The following is an 18,672-nucleotide window of genomic DNA, read 5'->3' as shown; positions in this document are numbered from 1 at the left end:
GTGGGAGGCAGTCACGTCACCCCATCCTGGATTACCCTGGGTGTCTAGTTTTCAAAAATGTATAGGTTTGCTAGGTTTCCCCAGGTGCCCGCAGAGCTAGGGTTCAAAAACTACAGCTAGTCATTTTTCCAAAAAAGGGTCATTTTTCACTGCGAAATTGAGGTGTGACCAGGTTGCGTTTTGCGCCGTTTCCTGTCGCGGGCACTAGGCCGACCCACACAAGTGAGGTACTGTTTTTCTCGAAAGACTTTGGGGAACGCGGGGTGGGTGGAAATTTGTGGATCCACGCAGATTCCGGAACTTTCCACGACAGAAATGTGGGGAAAATGTGTTTTTTTTGCCAATGTTTTAGGTTTGCAAGGGTTTCTGGGTAACAGACCCTGGTGGGAGGCAGTCAAGTCACCCCATCCTGGATTCCCCTGGGTGTCTAGTTTTAAAAAATGTATAGGTTTGCTAGGTTTCCCCAGGTGCCCGCAGAGCTAGGGTTCAAAAACTACAGCTAGTCATTTTTCCAAAAAAGGGTCATTTTTCACTGCGAAATTGAGGTGTGACCAGGTTGCGTTTTGCGCCGTTTCCTGTCGCGGGCACTAGGCCGACCCACACAAGTGAGGTACCGTTTTTCTCGAAAGACTTTGGGGAACGCGGGGTGGGTGGAAATTTGTGGATCCACGCAGATTCCGGAACTTTCCACGACAGAAATGTGGAGAAAATGTGTTTTTTTTTGCCAATTTTTTAGGTTTGCAAGGGTTTCTGGGTAACAGACCCTGGTGGGAGGCAGTCAAGTCACCCCATCCTGGATTCCCCTGGGTGTCTAGTTTTCAAAAATGTATAGGTTTGCTAGGTTTCCCCAGGTGCCCGCAGAGCTAGGGTTCAAAAACTACAGCTAGTCATTTTTCCAAAAAAGGGTCTTTTTTCACTGCGAAATTGAGGTGTGACCAGGTTGCGTTTTGCGCCGTTTCCTGTCGCGGGCACTAGGCCGACCCACACAAGTGAGGTACCGTTTTTCTCGTAAGACTTTGGGGAACGCGGGGTGGGTGGAAATTTGTGGATCCACGCAGATTCCGGAACTTTCCACGACAGAAATGTGGGGAAAATGTGGTTTTTTTGCCAATTTTTTAGGTTTGCAAGGGATTCTGGGTAACAGACCCTGGTGGGAGGCAGTCAAGTCACCCCATCCTGGATTCCCCTGGGTGTCTAGTTTTCAAAAATGTATAGGTTTGCTAGGTTTCCCCAGGTGCCCGCAGAGCTAGGGTTCAAAAACTACAGCTAGTCATTTTTCCAAAAAAGGGTCATTTTTCACTGCGAAATTGAGGTGTGACCAGGTTGCGTTTTGCGCCGTTTCCTGTCGCGGGCACTAGGCCGATCCACATTTGTGAGGTACCGTTTTTCTCGTAAGACTTTGGGGAACGCGGGGTGGGTGGAAATTTGTGGATCCACGCAGATTCCGGAACTTTTCACGACAGAAATGTGGGGAAAATGTGGTTTTTTTGCCAATTGTTTAGGTTTGCAAGGGATTCTGGGTAACAGACCCTGGTGGGAGGCAGTAAAGTCACCCCATCCTGGATTCCCCTGGGTGTCTAGTTTTCAAAAATGTATAGGTTTGCTAGGTTTCCCCAGGTGCCCGCAGAGCTAGGGTTCAAAAACTACAGCTAGTCATTTTTCCAAAAAAGGGTCATTTTTCACTGCGAAATTGAGGTGTGACCAGGTTGCGTTTTGCGCCGTTTCCTGTCGCGGGCACTAGGCCGACCCACACAAGTGAGGTACCGTTTTTCTCGAAAGACTTTGGGGAACGCGGGGTGGGTGGAAATTTGTGGATCCACGCAGATTCCGGAACTTTCCACGACAGAAATGTGGAGAAAATGTGTTTTTTTTGCCAATTTTTTAGGTTTGCAAGGGTTTCTGGGTAACAGACCCTGGTGGGAGGCAGTCAAGTGACCCCATCCTGGATTCCCCTGGGTGTCTAGTTTTCAAAAATGTATAGGTTTGCTAGATTTCCCCAGGTGCCCGCAGAGCTAGGGTTCAAAAACTACAGCTAGTCATTTTTCCAAAAAAGGGTCATTTTTCACTGCGAAATTGAGGTGTGACCAGGTTGCGTTTTGCGCCGTTTCCTGTCGCGGGCACTAGGCCGACCCACACAAGTGAGGTACCGTTTTTCTCGAAAGACTTTGGGGAACGCGGGGTAGGTGGAAATTTGTGGATCCACGCAGATTCCGGAACTTTCCACGACAGAAATGTGGAGAAAATGTGTTTTTTTTGCCAATTTTTTAGGTTTGCAAGGGTTTCTGGGTAACAGACCCTGGTGGGAGGCAGTCAAGTCACCCCATCCTGGATTCCCCTGGGTGTCTAGTTTTCAAAAATGTATAGGTTTGCTAGATTTCCCCAGGTGCCCGCAGAGCTAGGGTTCAAAAACTGCAGCTAGTCATTTTTCCAAAAAAGGGTCTTTTTTCACTGCGAAATTGAGGTGTGACCAGGTTGCGTTTTGCGCCGTTTCCTGTCGCGGGCACTAGGCCGACCCACACATGTGAGGTACCGTTTTTCTCGTAAGACTTTGGGGAACGCGGGGTGGGTGGAAATTTGTGGATCCACGCAGATTCCGGAACTCCACGACAGAAATGTGGGGAAAATGTGTTTTTTTTGCCAATTTTTTAGGTTTGCAAGGGATTCTGGGTAACAGACCCTGGTGGGAGGCAGTCAAGTCACCCCATCCTGAATTCCCCTGGGTGTCTAGTTTTCAAAAATGTATAGGTTGCCTAGGTTTCCCAAGGTGCCCGCACAGCTAGGGTTCAAAAACTACAGCTAGTCATTTTTCCAAAAAAGGGTCATTTTTCCCTGCGAAATTGAGGTGTGACCAGGTTGCGTTTTGCGCCGTTTCCTGTCGCGGGCAGTAGGCCGATCCACACAAGTGAGGTACCGTTTTTCTCGTAAGACTTTGGGGAACGCGGGGTGGGTGGAAATTTGTGGATCCACGCAGATTCCGGAACTTTTCACGACAGAAATGTGGGGAAAATGTGGTTTTTTTCCCAATTGTTTAGGTTTGCAAGGGATTCTGGGTAACAGACCCTGGTGGGAGGCAGTAAAGTCACCCCATCCTGGATTCCCCTGGGTGTCTAGTTTTCAAAAATGTATAGGTTTGCTAGGTTTCCCCAGGTGCCCGCAGAGCTAGGGTTCAAAAACTACAGCTAGTTATTTTTCCAAAAAAGGGTCATTTTTCACTGCGAAATTGAGGTGTGACCAGGTTGCGTTTTGCGCCGTTTCCTGTCGCGGGCACTAGGCCGACCCACACAAGTGAGGTACCGTTTTTCTCGAAAGACTTTGGGGAACGCGGGGTGGGTGGAAATTTGTGGATCCACGCAGATTCCGGAACTTTCCACGACAGAAATGTGGAGAAAATGTGTTTTTTTTGCCAATTTTTTAGGTTTGCAAGGGTTTCTGGGTAACAGACCCTGGTGGGAGGCAGTCAAGTCACCCCATCCTGGATTCCCCTGGGTGTCTAGTTTTCAAAAATGTATAGGTTTGCTAGATTTCCCCAGGTGCCCGCAGAGCTAGGGTTCAAAAACTGCAGCTAGTCATTTTTCCAAAAAAGGGTCTTTTTTCACTGCGAAATTGAGGTGTGACCAGGTTGCGTTTTGCGCCATTTCCTGTCGCGGGCACTAGGCCGACCCACACATGTGAGGTACCGTTTTTCTCGTAAGACTTTGGGGAACGCGGGGTGGGTGGAAATTTGTGGATCCACGCAGATTCCGGAACTTTCCACGACAGAAATGTGGGGAAAATGTGTTTTTTTTGCCAATTTTTTAGGTTTGCAAGGGATTCTGGGTAACAGACCCTGGTGGGAGGCAGTCAAGTCACCCCATCCTGAATTCCCCTGGGTGTCTAGTTTTCAAAAATGTATAGGTTGCCTAGGTTTTCCAAGGTGCCCGCACAGCTAGGGTTCAAAAACTACAGCTAGTCATTTTTCCAAAAAAGGGTCATTTTTCCCTGCGAAATTGAGGTGTGACCAGGTTGCGTTTTGCGCCGTTTCCTGTCGCGGGCAGTAGGCCGATCCACACAAGTGAGGTACCGTTTTTCTCGTAAGACTTTGGGGAACGCGGGGTGGGTGGAAATTTGTGGTTCCACGCAGATTCCGGAACTTTCCACGACAGAAATGTGTGGAAAATGTGTTTTTTTTGCCAATTTTTTAGGTTTGCAAGGGATTCTGGGTAACAGACCCTGGTGGGAGGCAGTCAAGTCACCCCATCCTGGATTCCCCTGGTTGTCTAGTTTTCAAAAATGTATAGGTTTGCTAGGTTTCTCAAGGTGCCCGCAGAGCTAGGGTTCAAAAACTAGAGCTAGGCACTTTGCAAAAAAAGGGTAATTTTGCATTGTGAAAATGTTGTGTGACCACGTTGCGTTTTGCGCCGTTTCCTGTCGTGGGCACTATGCCTACCCACACAAGTGAGGTACCATTTTTATCGGGAGACTTAGGGTAATTCAGATTTGTAAAGGAACTGTTATTATCTATTGACTTTCCATGCATTTCTGCTTTCCAAATGAAAGATATTGTGTAAAAAAGAAGTCATTCTAAAAAATGACTGATCATTCTCATGCTAGTATGAGTATTCCCAATTTCAGAAATGTGCAAATATCTACTGTTTCTAAACTCTATATTTTATTCCCAAATCAGAAATACATAGGTGTCTTTCATACCGATTTTTCCATGTACGCTTTTTTACAGAATAATTACTATATACCCGGTGCATAATAAAAAACCATTGCAAGTTACTACTCAGTTTTTGGCTCTGGGTTCGTCGGATTCTTGGTGAACCTACAAGTCCTATATATCCCCACAACCAGTAATGTCCAGCGGATGCAACGGTAGATTGCTTTCAAAGAGCTGTCATAATTAGAAGAAGTTACAGGTGAAAACGTTGACACAAAAGGCTGTTTTTTTCAACTGAATTTCAATTTATCCTACATTTAACTGTTTGTTTCTATAAAAAAACCTTGATGGATCTACACAAATGACCCCTTGCTGAATTCAGAATGTTGTCTTCTTTTCGAAAATGTATAGCTTTCCAGGATCCACTATTGCTTTTGTACCCATTTCAGCCACTAACTGGAAGGAGGTCAAAAGCACAAAAAATTGCAAAAATAGGCTATGTCCCAGAAAAATGCCAAAACTGTGTAAAAAATGTTGGGTTTCTGTCAAAAGTCAAGTATCCCCGAAAAGCTGGGAAAATGGTGATTTCAACCCCACAAACCCTTTTTTGATAACATTTGCAGGGAAAAACCCAAATGCTTTCATTTGCAGCCCGTTTTTCCAATTTTTCCAAAAACCCCCCAAATTTTGCTGTATTTTGGCTCTTTTCTGTGACCCCTCCAGGGGAATCCACAAACCCTGGGTACCTTTAGAATCCCCATGATGTTGGAAGAAAAGGACGCAAATTTGGCGTGGCTCCCTAATGCGGTCAAAAAGTTACAGGGGCCTAAGCGCACACTACCCCAAATAGCCAAAAAAAGGCCTGGCACAGGAGGGGGAAAAGGCCTGGCAGCGAAGGGGTTAACAGTCACACATAACAAGGAACCTTTCCTTTTACATGACTACCTAAATAATGAGAAACAAATTGTAATATTCTCTACAGCAGATTATTTAATAAGGCTTAGCCAATGTCAAAGATGGATGATGGATGGCCCTTCAACATGTGCCCCAAATCATTCACTCAGATTTACACCATACATGGTTAATATCAAAACACAAATATCCCTTTTATTTATGGCCTGCTACCAAATTAACAAAGCAGCTCTTACCATGACCTCCTAAACCATATAAAACATAAGACAAACAACTACTACTCCCAAAAAATAATCATACACTTTGCGCAAGCCAGGATTCAAACTATTTTAAAAACGTATCCCACACAGCCATGCAAGGCTGTTATTATTTTGTCAATCAAAGTATATGGAGACACCTCCAACAATCTATACTAAGGACCTCACTACGATGTCAGTTGGAAAGTCTCCGAACGGCATTCGGTTTGTCCGAATCCTTTTTGGAACCCACTTTTCTGACCGACTCAGAAACATATCCGACCAACTGATTACAATAGTCAAAAACTATTTGGACTTTCCGACTCAGTTCTGACTGGTATTCAGAGAAACCGAGTCGGTTGGAGCTGACTTGTACAGGTCTACAGACCGCGTTTCTGACTGATGCATTATGATGACGGATTCACACAGCCTTTCTGAATTAGTTTTGCCCGACATGGATCGGCTGTCAGAAACTGACTTTGGGAGCAAGTAGCAGGCCCCTCTTCACCCGAGGCCTCCAGTTGGTGCCCGTTGGTGTTCCCATGGGTCCCTTCTTCACAACCATGCACAGTGTGGCAGGCACCATAGGGTGTCCACCACAGGGTACAAGGTTTTCCGCAACCACCCCTTTTTCAACGGGAGCCTGTGTTGTGGGTTGGAATACAGGCCCCCCACTTGAAGTCAATGGGAGTCCGACCTAACGGTGTTCGGAAGCATCGTAATCGGTTGGTCGGACTCAGCTTTTCTGACTGACATCGTATTGACCTAAGTGTAGAATATTCTACAAGCAGCCAATTTGCCTTTGAAATAAAAACAAAATATAGAACTAACCTATGTCCCTGTCACAGAGGTGGCCAATCACTACAATGTACTAATAGAAATCCCTTTCTACCAATAAAATGAAAACAAACTTAGTCCCATAATGCACTCTTTCAAAGACACTTGGGTGGGCAGACTGCATCACTCTGGGGACAGATGCCAACTCAAATTCCAAATACCATGGTGGAATGTCTATGACACACCTTGTGCAAAAGAAACAATTGAGGGACGGAATGCTGGACATGCAAACATTCTCCCCAGTCACAAGAATCTGGGTTTAATCCATCATTCTTTTGCTCACCACACCACCCCAGTTTGGAACCAGACATATGCAAATCAGTCTTATTTTTATTTATTTTTTTGTCCTCATTTTCCGCCCTTGGTTACCAAATAGGGGCGCAAGAAGTTGCACCTCCCTAGGACAACCATTGGGAGAGAAGGGGTAATATTGCTGCAGTCAAGTACCCATTGCTATTATCGTGGACGCCCTGATGGATATACAGCACATGGAGTTCCCCAAGCAGCTTAATCATTGGACCATGGGGGAAAAAAAAAAAAATACATCGCCCGGTATACCAATTACGCCCAATTCAACAAAAACCAAAAACTTCTTTTATCAGCATTACCAACTCTTGTTAAATCAACTTTAGATGTTTGTAAAACTGAGGTACGCCAGTCCAGCAAAATAGGTGGAGTCGGGTCCTTCCATTTTTTACAAATTTCTCTTCGAGCCAAAAGTATGCAATAGAAGAGAAGGTTCTTCGCCGGACCCCAAACTTCAGGTGAAACTCCAAAGATTACAAGGGGAGAGGTTATCAGGATTTCAAAGCCCAGAGCAGATGAAAGTGATATACTTATTGCATTCCAGTACGGGGCCAGAAGGGGACACTCAAAGAACATGTGTGTATCAGAGGCAGCTATCAGCCCACATTTGGGACATGCCACTAAAGTGCCCTTAGAAAATTTTGAGAGTCTCTGTGGCGAATAGTAGGCCCTATGTAGGGTAAAAAGGTGGTTCCTACGAAGCCAAGCAGGTTTCACTATATCCCACATGATCTTGAAAGATGAAAACCACAAATTCTCGATATTCTGATCAGTAATGGTAGAGGCCCACAGCAACTCTGGCAGTTTGAATTCACCATCCATCTCTTCTAATAATAGCTCATACCATGTGGAAACCTCCTTTCGGGCTGGAGGCTTATCCAATAGCTGCGTCACTAGATTACTATCTCCTCCTAACACATAACTGCCCTTAGCAGAAATCTGTGAGTGTGCCCAACTTGCAATCTGAAGGTACTTAAACCTAGAGAGGCCCGGCCCTATTTCAGATAGCAGAGCCTCCCATGGAAGCAAACAACCTTCCACAAATAAATCCCCCCAGACCTCCAAACCTGCCTCCCTCAATGGTGTTGCAAGACTGTCCATCAGCCAATCTGGACAACCTGGTGAATTCCACAATGGTGACCTACTTATAAAATAGCCAATCTTTAGAGAACACCTGAGTTTACCCCAAGTTTTTGCCATGTCTCGCAACACCTTCAATTTCACTTTTTTTAAAAATTTCGGATCTCCAAATTTAAGCAAAAAACCCTGCTGGGTCACGCCCTCTCCACTAAGAAGTGGTGCAAACATACGTCCAATTGCAGAGTTTGTGGGCATTTTTAGCAACATCCTGGCATGGGACAACTGAAATGCCAATGCATATAGTTGAATAGCAGGTGCCGCTAAGCCCCCTTCTCTCTACGCCGCCTAAGTTTTTTCCAGGCAATCCTGGGTATATGGTCATTCCATATAAAGGAACTAATATGACTCTGAAGTTTAGTTCACAGAGAAGGTTAAAAAAAAAGGAGAATGGTGCTAAATTAAAAACGATATTTTTGGCAAGACAGACATTTTTATTAAGTTTACTCTGCCCAAAATTGAAAGAGGGAGTGAAGACCAAGATCGCATAAGTCTTCGGCATTCCTTAGCAACATTAGAAAAGTTTCATAATGCAATTTTATTTATATCTCTGACAATATTAATACCTAGATACCGTAGACTAGAGCTTAACTGAGCCCCTGCCATGGGTACGGGGTCATTCCAAACCATGATGTCAGTTTTGGAAGCATTAATCTCATAGCCTGATACTTTTCCAAAATCAAGTGCCAGAGCAATCACAGATGGAAAAGCCATACTTAGCTCTGAGGAGAAGACAAGAATTTCATCCACGTATAAGGCTACCCTCTTCTCCCACCCCCCATAAATAAAAGGTTTAATATTACGCTCATCTCTCAACCGTTGAGCGAAGGGTTCAATATATAAATTGAATAGGAGGGGGGAGAGAGGGCAGCCTTGACGCGTACCCTGTGATATATTAAACGGCATGGACAACTCTCCATTTACCAACAAGGAAGCTGAAGGGTTCTGATATAAGAGTCTCACAGCTCGCCGGAATCTCTCCCCGATGTTAAACCTACTCAGGACCCTCGACAGGTACATCCAGTTCACCCTATCGAAGGCCTTGGTGGCGTCCAATGTAAGTACAGCCAATGGGAGGGACTCTACCGTTGCCATATCAATGGCTGCTATGAGATCATATGTCAGCTCATGTAGTTGTCGGCCCCTCACAAAACCCTTCTGATCTGGGTGCAGAACTCCCGTTACTACTGCTCCCAACCTATCTGCCAGAACTGACGTAAATATTTTATAGTCAGAATTTTAAGATGGAAATCGGTCTATATGAACCGCAACAGGTAGCTGGCTTTCCTGGTTTCAATATGAGGGTTATAGAAGCTTTATTCCATGAAGTAGGGGGAGACAGACCTTCCTGAAGAATCTGATTGAACAGAGCTGTAAGAAAAGGGAGGATTTTTGTCTCCAAGGCAATATAAATTTCAGATGGCAAGCCATCTGGGCCAGTTGCCTTACCCTTCTTACACTTTAAGATAGCACGCCTAACCTCTTCCTGTGAAATCTCACGATCCAGGGAGATACTCTGTTCAGGCGTCAATTCTGGAAGGGATATATCCTTCAGCCAATCCTCCACTTGCACTTCCTCAATGTCTTTGTCTTCCTGATATATGTTGCTAAAGAAATCCCGAAATGCTCCTCTAATATCTTCATCGAAGGAGTATGTTACTCCCCCAGACGTAACAGAGTCTATATTGTTTCTAACCTGGTCGGTTTTTACCTTCCAAGCTAACAACTTCCCTGCTCCCTCTCCATATTGGAAGTGAGCTAATTTGCTCGCTTCCCACCTCTCAAGAACCCATGAATTCAAAACTGAATCCAATTCCCCTCTCAAGACAACTAGCTTACTCTGCCATTCCTGTAGAGTGTTAGCAGGGACGTCCGGATATAGCACTATTTTTGTTTGCACTCTAACCATCTCAGCTTCCAATGAAGTTACTGTTAGACCTGACATCCTTGGCGTGAGTTTTTCCCCTATCCTTTGCCTCTGCTACCTGGATTTTTGATGCTGTGATGGATTTCGTTTTTGCTGGTTTAGATGCTTTGGACACTCTGCCACTGCTAATCAGTGCCAGAGTGTAAGTGCTCCCTGTGTAAAATATCATATTGATTGGATATACCTGATTGGCATATCTGTATCACCATGAAGTCCCTAGTAAAGTGCACTGTGTGTGCCAGGGCTGGTGATGACAGATGCTACTAGTGGGTCAGCAGCGCTGATTGTGCCACCCACCTGTGTAGCCCTAAAATGGTGTCTCAGGCCTGCCACCGCAGGCCTGCCTGCAGTCCCCGGACTGCCATGTCCTCCTGGCCAGTGTCCACACTGACCGGGCCTAACCCTTCCCTTTTTATACACGTCAGTCATCCCTATGGAAGGCCCAAGGTACCCCCCTGGGCAGGGTGCAGTGTATGTAAAAGGTAGAGCATGTACTAGTGCAGGTAACATGTTCTGGTAGTGAACAACGGCCATTTTGTGTGTTCACTGCTGCAAGGTTATCTTGCTCCATAGGCTAACATGGGGGAGGCTGGTGCCAATGGCTATCCGCCTATCTTCTCATAGGAACAAGATAAGACATGAGCGTTTGATATCCCTGAGCTCAGCATTTAATAACACATCTTTTAGGAGATGTTGTTTTTAAATCCTGAGTTGGAGAATAGTACTTTTTAGAGAAGTAGCTGTTCTCGTGTCTGACCCTTCTGTGTGCCTGGGCGTGCTTGTGGATTGACTGTCTGGCTTGAGAGTGACAGGGGCTGGGGATCCCCCAGGAGGTTGGCTGAGTCAGCCCTCTGCTGAATGGCGACATTTGCAAGGAGAGCGGAGGGAGGAGATAGCACCTGGGAGTGAATAGGGCTGTGCCTGCCTGCCACACTGCTGGCTCCACCTCCTGCTGGGCGGCTGACGACTCTGCCCCTCACTCTGAAAAGAATGGAGAAGCCAGGAAAACAAAGTGCTCCAGCAACACCCAGAACTGGATCAGACCGGGCTCAGGACCCACTTGCACAAAGACTTCAAAGACTTTTAGGGGTATAAGTACAAGACCCCTGACAACAGATTTTTAGATTCTACCATCAAGAGGAACCTCTGCTGAAAGACGGACCGCTGAAGGACTAAAGGAAGATTGCCTTGCTGTGTGCTCTAAGGGCTGACCTGTTCTGCTGTACAACTGACGCCGAGGAGGAGAAGGGGTCTTGCTGTGTGCTGACTCTACCCACTTGACCAAACAAGACTTTGCTGTGTGCTGTGTCTTGAACCGAATCTCCAAGGGCCTGAGAAGAGCTGGCCTCCTGTTTCGCAACCCAGGGATAAAAAGGTTGCCCCGAACCCAAGACTCTGCTGTGTCCCCCCTGCGCTGCTGTGTGCTGCAGGGACCGTGGACTGTTCTACCAAGCTTCTCAACATCTGCCGGTGAAGTGGGCTGGCTGCTCTCTGCCTTGCTGGAGAGTACCTCGCTGATCCGGGCCTGACACCGGTTGCCGCATCAAGAAGACCGACGTGCTCATCGGCACGTGCCTTGCCGCGACCCTGAGGCCTAAAGCAGACCAAGAGTCGTACTTCCCTGCTCTACGAAGCCGCGCTGTGAGTGGCTGACTCCGGTGACGTCGACATCGTCACTGAGGGCTCGTCGAGGGAGTTGTGGAAACCTTGCACCGAACAGCCAGAGGAGCACTTTGTATAACGAGCACAGTGACGCCGACGGAGCAACGTAGCTGCCTAAACAACAAGAGCCTATGAACTGATTCATTCTCAGTGAGTATCGAATCACACAAGAGACTAGAGACTATCGTCTTAAGATCCCGACCAACCAAGAAAGCGAATATAGTGTAAACCTGTGATGCTTGATTTCAACTGCGGAAACTAGATAAAGATATATTATTTTTGATATAACTCACCTGTGTGGTCTAAGTTTGTGGTGTGCGGAGGGGGGATCATTGTGGTGTCTACGTGCAAATACCTTACACATTGCCTTGGGGATAAGCCTGTCTGCTCGAGCCAAGCTACCTAGAGGGTGAGCAGGGGTTATCTACCGTGTGTGTCCCTGTACCCTGACTAGAAGCAAGGGTCCCTATTTGGTCTAAGGTGTATACCTCTGCCAACTAGAGACCCCCAGATCTAACATTGGTGGCAGCGGTGGGATTAGAACCAGTATTTGCACTTGACCTGCAGTGATTCTTCGTACATCACTAATCTAGTAAGCAGTTGCATTGCACGAAGTTTTTGCGAAGGCTATTCTTGGAGGATCGACGAAGCATCATGTCTCTGAATGGAGTAGGTGAGGAGTCGGAATTGCAATTCGAAGTGAAAAAGTTACTCGAATATAAGAAGGAGCAACTAAAGCAATTCTGCAAGCAGCTTGGATGCCCAGTGAAGGGCGGCCCCAACAAGACGGAGCTACAGAAAGCTCTAAGGGCCTGGTGGGAGGCCAAGAATGGCGCAACCGAGGAAACTACTGGAGGGGATGGCACACCGGAGCACGGATTTGGATCCCATGATCTGCCAGTGAATAGGCCAGCGTCTAGGGCTGGCAGCACCCATTCCAGTAGGAGCCTTTCTCCAGAGGAGCTGGAGGAAAATCAGAGGATTAGGGCCCATGAGATTGAACTTTTTAAGCTCAAGGCTCAAGCGGAAGAAAGGAAACTGCGCCTTGACAGTGAGAAAGAGGCGGAGGAGAGGAGGAATGCTCTTGCTTTGGAAGAGAGAAAACTCCAGTTGGCTCATGAGTTGAGCATGAGGGAGCTGGACATTAAAGCCAAACAAGTGGAGTCCAGCCCGAATGGTGGCAGCGCAAAGCCAGTACAGGCGGGTAAAGTATACATACCAAAAGATTTGGTACAGAATTATCAGAGGGGTGAGGATATCTATGCATGGTTTAGATCCTATGAGCTTGCCTTGAAGATGAATGAAGTGCCTGAGAAGAGTTGGGGAGCAGGGTTGTGGAAGTATTTTGAGGCCTCTGGGAGGGATGTCTTAGCACCCTTAGAAGCAGCAGGGACCTTAACCTACCCCACGATGAAGGAGGCCTTATGCCTCAGGTATGGACTTACACCAGAACAGTACCGCCAGAAGTTCAGGAACTTCAAGAAACTTGATTCGAGTACTTGGGTGAAGTGTGTGAGTATGTACACGCGTGCACTGGAAGGTTGGATAAAGGGCAGCAAAGTAACTGATTATGTGGGGTTGTGTCACTTGATTAGTTGGGAGCACTTGAGTAGTCTATGTGTTCCAGAGCTGCGCCAGCATCTTTTAGACAGCAAGTTAACTGATCCCAGTGAGCTTGCTAAAGAGGCAGACCGCTGGACTAGCACCAGGGTCAACAAAGGGGTGGTAAGTATGCCAGCCAAGGGTGGACAGGGTCCCCAGCAGAAAGGTGAGGAGGACAAGGGTAACAGTAAGGAGTTCTCTAAAGGGCCCCAAAACAGTTCCCAGGAGAAGGACTCCCAAGCCCCCAAGCCTAAGAGGTCTTGGCCCCCTAAGGGCAACAGACCACCGCCTACTTGCTATGCTTGTAGGGAAGTGGGCCACATAGCCCCTAACTGTCCCAAGAAACCCCCAGCACCAGCTGCTGCTCCCCTCCCAGGGTTAGCTAGTGTAGCTTTGGGAGGGGATTTGATTTCCAGTGGGGAGGAGGGATTAGCTATGATGACCCTTGTCTCTTTAGGAGACCAAGAGATGGTCCAGGATACCTTGATACCCGCTAACACTAAGAAATACGGGCAAAAGGTGACCATCAATGGGAGGGAGATAGAGGCTCTGAGAGACACCAGGGCTAGTGTGACATCTGTCAGGTGTCAGTGGGTGTCTGAAGAGCAAGTCATTCCCAATGTGCTCCGCCCAGTAGTGGCAGCTGACACTTCAGTGCGCCTCTGCAAGATGGCGCGTGTTCCCTTTACATGGGGGCGAGTCTCTGGTACCTTGGAAGTCTGTGTCAGTGATGCCTTGCCAGTAGATTGTCTGTTGGGTAACGACCTGGAGAGTTCTCCATGGAAGGACGTAGAGCACAGAACTCACTTGGAGATGTTAGGACTGCCAGCGTGGATCTGTGTATCCACACGTGCCATGACAGCCAGTAAGGGTGGATTAGTAGAACCGGAGCCTGGAACAATGGCCCAGGAACCTGTCAAGAGAGGAAGGGGCAGAGGGCGCGGGAAACCGGCCCCCACTGTTCCCACGGTCCCGGAGGAAGCAGAACCTGAGGGGGATGCCCTGGAACCTACAGGGGAACAGGTGGCCGAACTGGGGGAATTGCCTGAGCTGACCCATTGGCAGCAAGAGGGCTGTTCCTCCAGGGAGGAATTCTGCCAGGCTCAGAAGGAGTGCCCTTCTCTCCTTGGTGTGCGGCAGCAGGCTGCAGACCAGGCAGCGGGCCTAGGGTCCAAGGAACATTTGATTTACTGGGAGGATGACTTACTTTATAGTGAGCCTAAGTTCGCTGAGCCCGGTGCAGCCCGTGTGCTGGTGGTACCCGAGCGCTTCAGGAACTTCTTACTGGGTCTGGCTCATGACGTGCCTCTCGCAGGACATCTGGGGCAAGACAAGACCTATCACAGGCTTGTCACCCACTTCTACTGGCCCCAGATGAAGAAGCACGTCGGTACCTTCTGTAAGTCTTGCCAAACCTGTCAAGCCAGTGGTAAGAGCGGAGGGAAGTGCGTGGCGCCCCTCCAGCCGTTTCCTGTAGTGAGCACCCCTTTCGAGCGGGTGGGCATTGATATCGTAGGGCCCCTGGATCCCAAGACCGCCTTAGGCAACAGGTTTATCCTGGTCTTGGTGGATCACGCCACTTGGTACCCGGAAGCAGTCCCTCTCAGGACAATCACAGCACCCGTGGTGGGCCGTGCATTGATGGGGATCTTTTCCCGTGTGGGGTTCCCCCGAGAGGTGGTCTCCGACCGGGGTACCAACTTCATCTCTAGGTATATGAAGTCTCTGTTGGAGGAGTGTGGGGTAACTTATAAGCTCACCACTCCTTACCACCCTCAAGGAAATTGGTTGGTTGAAAGGTTCAACCGCACCCTGAAAGGTATGATTATGGGCCTAGCAGAGCCCACGAGACGGAAGTGCGACGTCTTGTTGCCATGCCTGTTGTTTGCCTACTGGGAGGTGCCTCAGAAGTCCTTAGGATTCAGCCCCTTTGAACTGCTGTATGGCCACCCTGTTAGAGGACCTCTCACACTGGTGAAGGAGGGGTGGGAAAAGTCCCGTGGGAAAACCCCCCAGGATGTGTTCAGCTATGTGCTGGCCATCCGCAACCAGACGCAGCGCTTCAGGAAGCTCGCTCAGGAGAACCTAGAAGCCAGCCAGGAGGAGATGAAAAGATGGTACGACCAGAATACCACTCTGGTTGAATTTCATCCTGGGCAGAATGGGTAATGGCGCCGGTGGAGCCTTGTGCGCTCCGTGACAAGTGGACCAGGCCATACGAGGTGGTAGAGCGCAAGAGTGAGGTGACCTACCTGATCAACATGAAGACTCCTAGGCAGCCCCTTAGAGTCTTGCATGTGAACCGCCTCAAACCCCACTTCGAGAGGTCTGAAGTGACGATGCTCATGGCTACCGATGACGGTGGGGAGGAGGATAGTGATCCTCTCCCTGACCTCCTGGCAACCAAGGAGCAAGACGGGTCAGTGGATGGTGTGGTCCTCTCGCCCACCCTGACCCCAGAACAACAGAGGGACTGTCGCCAGGTGTTGGGTCAGTTTGCCTCCCTGTTCTCCCTGACCCCAGGTGTCACCAATTGGTGCGTCCATGATGTGGACACTGGAGATAGTCTACCTGTGAAACAGAAGTTTTACAGAGTAGCTGACAAGGTCAGGGCCAGCATCAAGGAAGAAGTTTCCAAGATGTTGGCGTTAGGGGTAATTGAGCCCTCTAGCAGTCCCTGGGCTAGCCCAGTGGTCCTCGTTCCCAAGAAATCTGCTACACCCGGTAGCCCGTCAGAACTTCGGTTTTGCGTGGACTACCGTGGGCTCAATGCGGTCACCAAGACTGACGCGCACCCCATCCCCAGAGCTGATGAGCTCGTGGATCGGTTGGGAGCTGCCAGGTACCTCAGCACCTTCAATTTGACTTCGGGGTACTGGCAGATTGCCTTAACTGAAGGGGCAAAGGAGAGGTCGGCATTTTCAACACCAGAGGGGCACTTCCAGTTTCGCGTCATGCCCTTTGGATTGAAAAATGCCCCTGCCACCTTCCAGAGACTGGTCAACCGGGTACTGACCGGGCTGGAGCAATTCAGCGCCGCATACTTGGATGACATTGCTGTGTTCAGCTCCACTTGGGAGGAACACTTGCAACACCTCTGTGAAGTGTTGAGGGCTCTGCAAAAGGCAGGCCTCACTATCAAGGCCAGTAAGTGCCAGATAGGGCAGGGATCAGTGGTGTATTTGGGACACCAGGTAGGGAGCGGCCAGGTGGCGCCCCTACAGGCGAAGATTGATACCATTCTGGCTTGGGAACCCCCCAAGACGCAGACAGAGTTGAGAGCCTTTCTAGGACTCACTGGGTATTACAGACGGTTCATCAAGGGATACGGCACCATTGTTGCCCCCTTGACAGAACTAACCTCTAGAAATCAGCCCAGGAAAGTGAATTGGACCGAGGCCTGTCAAACTGCTTTTGATGCCCTGAAAACTGCAATGTGCACAGCACCGGTGCTTAAGGCGCCTGACTTTTCGAGTGAGTTCGTAGTGCAAACAGACGCTTCAGAGCAAGGTGTGGGAGCAGTACTCTCACAGATGGACGACGAGGGCGGGGACCAGCCTGTAGCTTTCATTAGTAGGAGGCTACTCCCCAGGGAACAGAGGTGGAGCGCTATTGAAAGGGAAGCATTTGCTGTGGTCTGGGCCCTGAAGAAGCTGAGGCCCTACCTGTTTGGGACTCACTTCCGTGTTCAGACCGACCACAGGCCCCTCAGATGGTTAATGCAGATGAGGGGCGAGAATCCAAAACTGTTGAGGTGGTCCATCTCCCTACAGGGAATGGACTTTACGGTGGAACAGCGTCCCGGTACAGAGCACGCCATTGCTGATGGTCTGTCCAGGTTTTTCCGCCTTAGTGATGAGAACTCCCAAGAGGGTGGGTAGTTCTCCCCACTTTCAGCTGGAGGGGACACGTGTTAGACCTGACATCCTTGGTGTGAGTTTTTCCCCTATCCTTTGCCTCTGCTACCTGGATTTTTGATGCTGTGATGGATTTCGTTTTTGCTGGTTTAGATGCTTTGGACACTCTGCCACTGCTAATCAGTGCCAGAGTGTAAGTGCTCCCTGTGTAAAATATCATATTGATTGGATATACCTGATTGGCATATCTGTATCACCATGAAGTCCCCTAAAGTGCACTGTGTGTGCCAGGGCTGGTGATGACAGATGCTACTAGTGGGTCAGCAGCGCTGATTGCGCCACCCACCTGTGTAGCCCTAAAATGGTGTCTCAGGCCTGCCACCGCAGGCCTGCCTGCAGTCCCCGGACTGCCATGTCCTCCTGGCCAGTGTCCACACTGACCGGGCCTAACCCTTCCCTTTTTATACACGTCAGTCATCCCTATGGAAGGCCCAAGGTACCCCCCTGGGCAGGGTGCAGTGTATGTAAAAGGTAGAGCATGTACTAGTGCAGGTAACATGTTCTGGTAGTGAACAACGGCCATTTTGTGTGTTCACTGCTGCAAGGTTATCTTGCTCCATAGGCTAACATGGGGGAGGCTGGTGCCAATGGCTATCCGCCTATCTTCTCATAGGAACAAGATAAGACATGAGCGTTTGATATCCCTGAGCTCAGCATTTAAGAACACATCTTTTAGGAGAGGTTGTTTTTAAATCCTGAGTTGGAGAATAGTACTTTTTAGAGAAGTAGCTGTTCTCGTGTCTGACCCTTCTGTGTGCCTGGGCGTGCTTGTGGATTTGTGGTAAATATTTCATTACCGGTACTATTTTTTATGCGGTAAAGTCTAGTAAGAATAACTCAGTAAATATAAGAGGCAGAATCTTTGGTATTAGAGGTTCTAAAAGGCTTTATTCCTTTACAAAGGAAATACAATTCGAATTGCAGGCTTCAAATTCCATCACCACGAAAGTTCAGGAAGGAAGGGCATACATTATTGACAGATAATCAGTTTTATAGGAAATGCATTACAGTGAAACAGATGCAGGAGGCGTAACAGCTGATAATACAGATAAAATATGCATACGTAACTAAAAAGGCGGACATATAGGCGTAACTTAGATAACGTCATTATACATGATGTCACAAGTGGGTGGATCCATAAGAGAATCCTGCAATGTCAGCAGAAATATTTGGCAGAGATGCGCACGCAGCCGCATGACGTGTGATTGACGTGCAACTAGAGGGTGAAGAGGACTTGACATTTAGCTCTACATGTGGAGACAGAAGTCTGAGGGGTCATGTCAACCTAATCCCAAATCATATCTAATATCCTATGTTTAAAGAACTGTGTTATCCAAAAGGAAAGGTCTCTAGGATAGAATCTATTCTATACTGACTGTTAGTGCGTGTACAAGCGTCTAAGTGTCTACATGAGATGCGAGGGGGCAGGAATCTTCCATGGTAACAGGGGCTATGAATTACTTGCACGAGGACAGCGAGGCCTGGCCCTTAGCACGG

The sequence above is a fragment of the Triturus cristatus genome, chromosome 1_2 (genome assembly GCF_964204655.1).
Source record: "Triturus cristatus chromosome 1_2, aTriCri1.1, whole genome shotgun sequence".
Taxonomy (NCBI): domain Eukaryota; kingdom Metazoa; phylum Chordata; class Amphibia; order Caudata; family Salamandridae; genus Triturus; species Triturus cristatus.
This window is presented reverse-complemented; position numbering follows the sequence as displayed.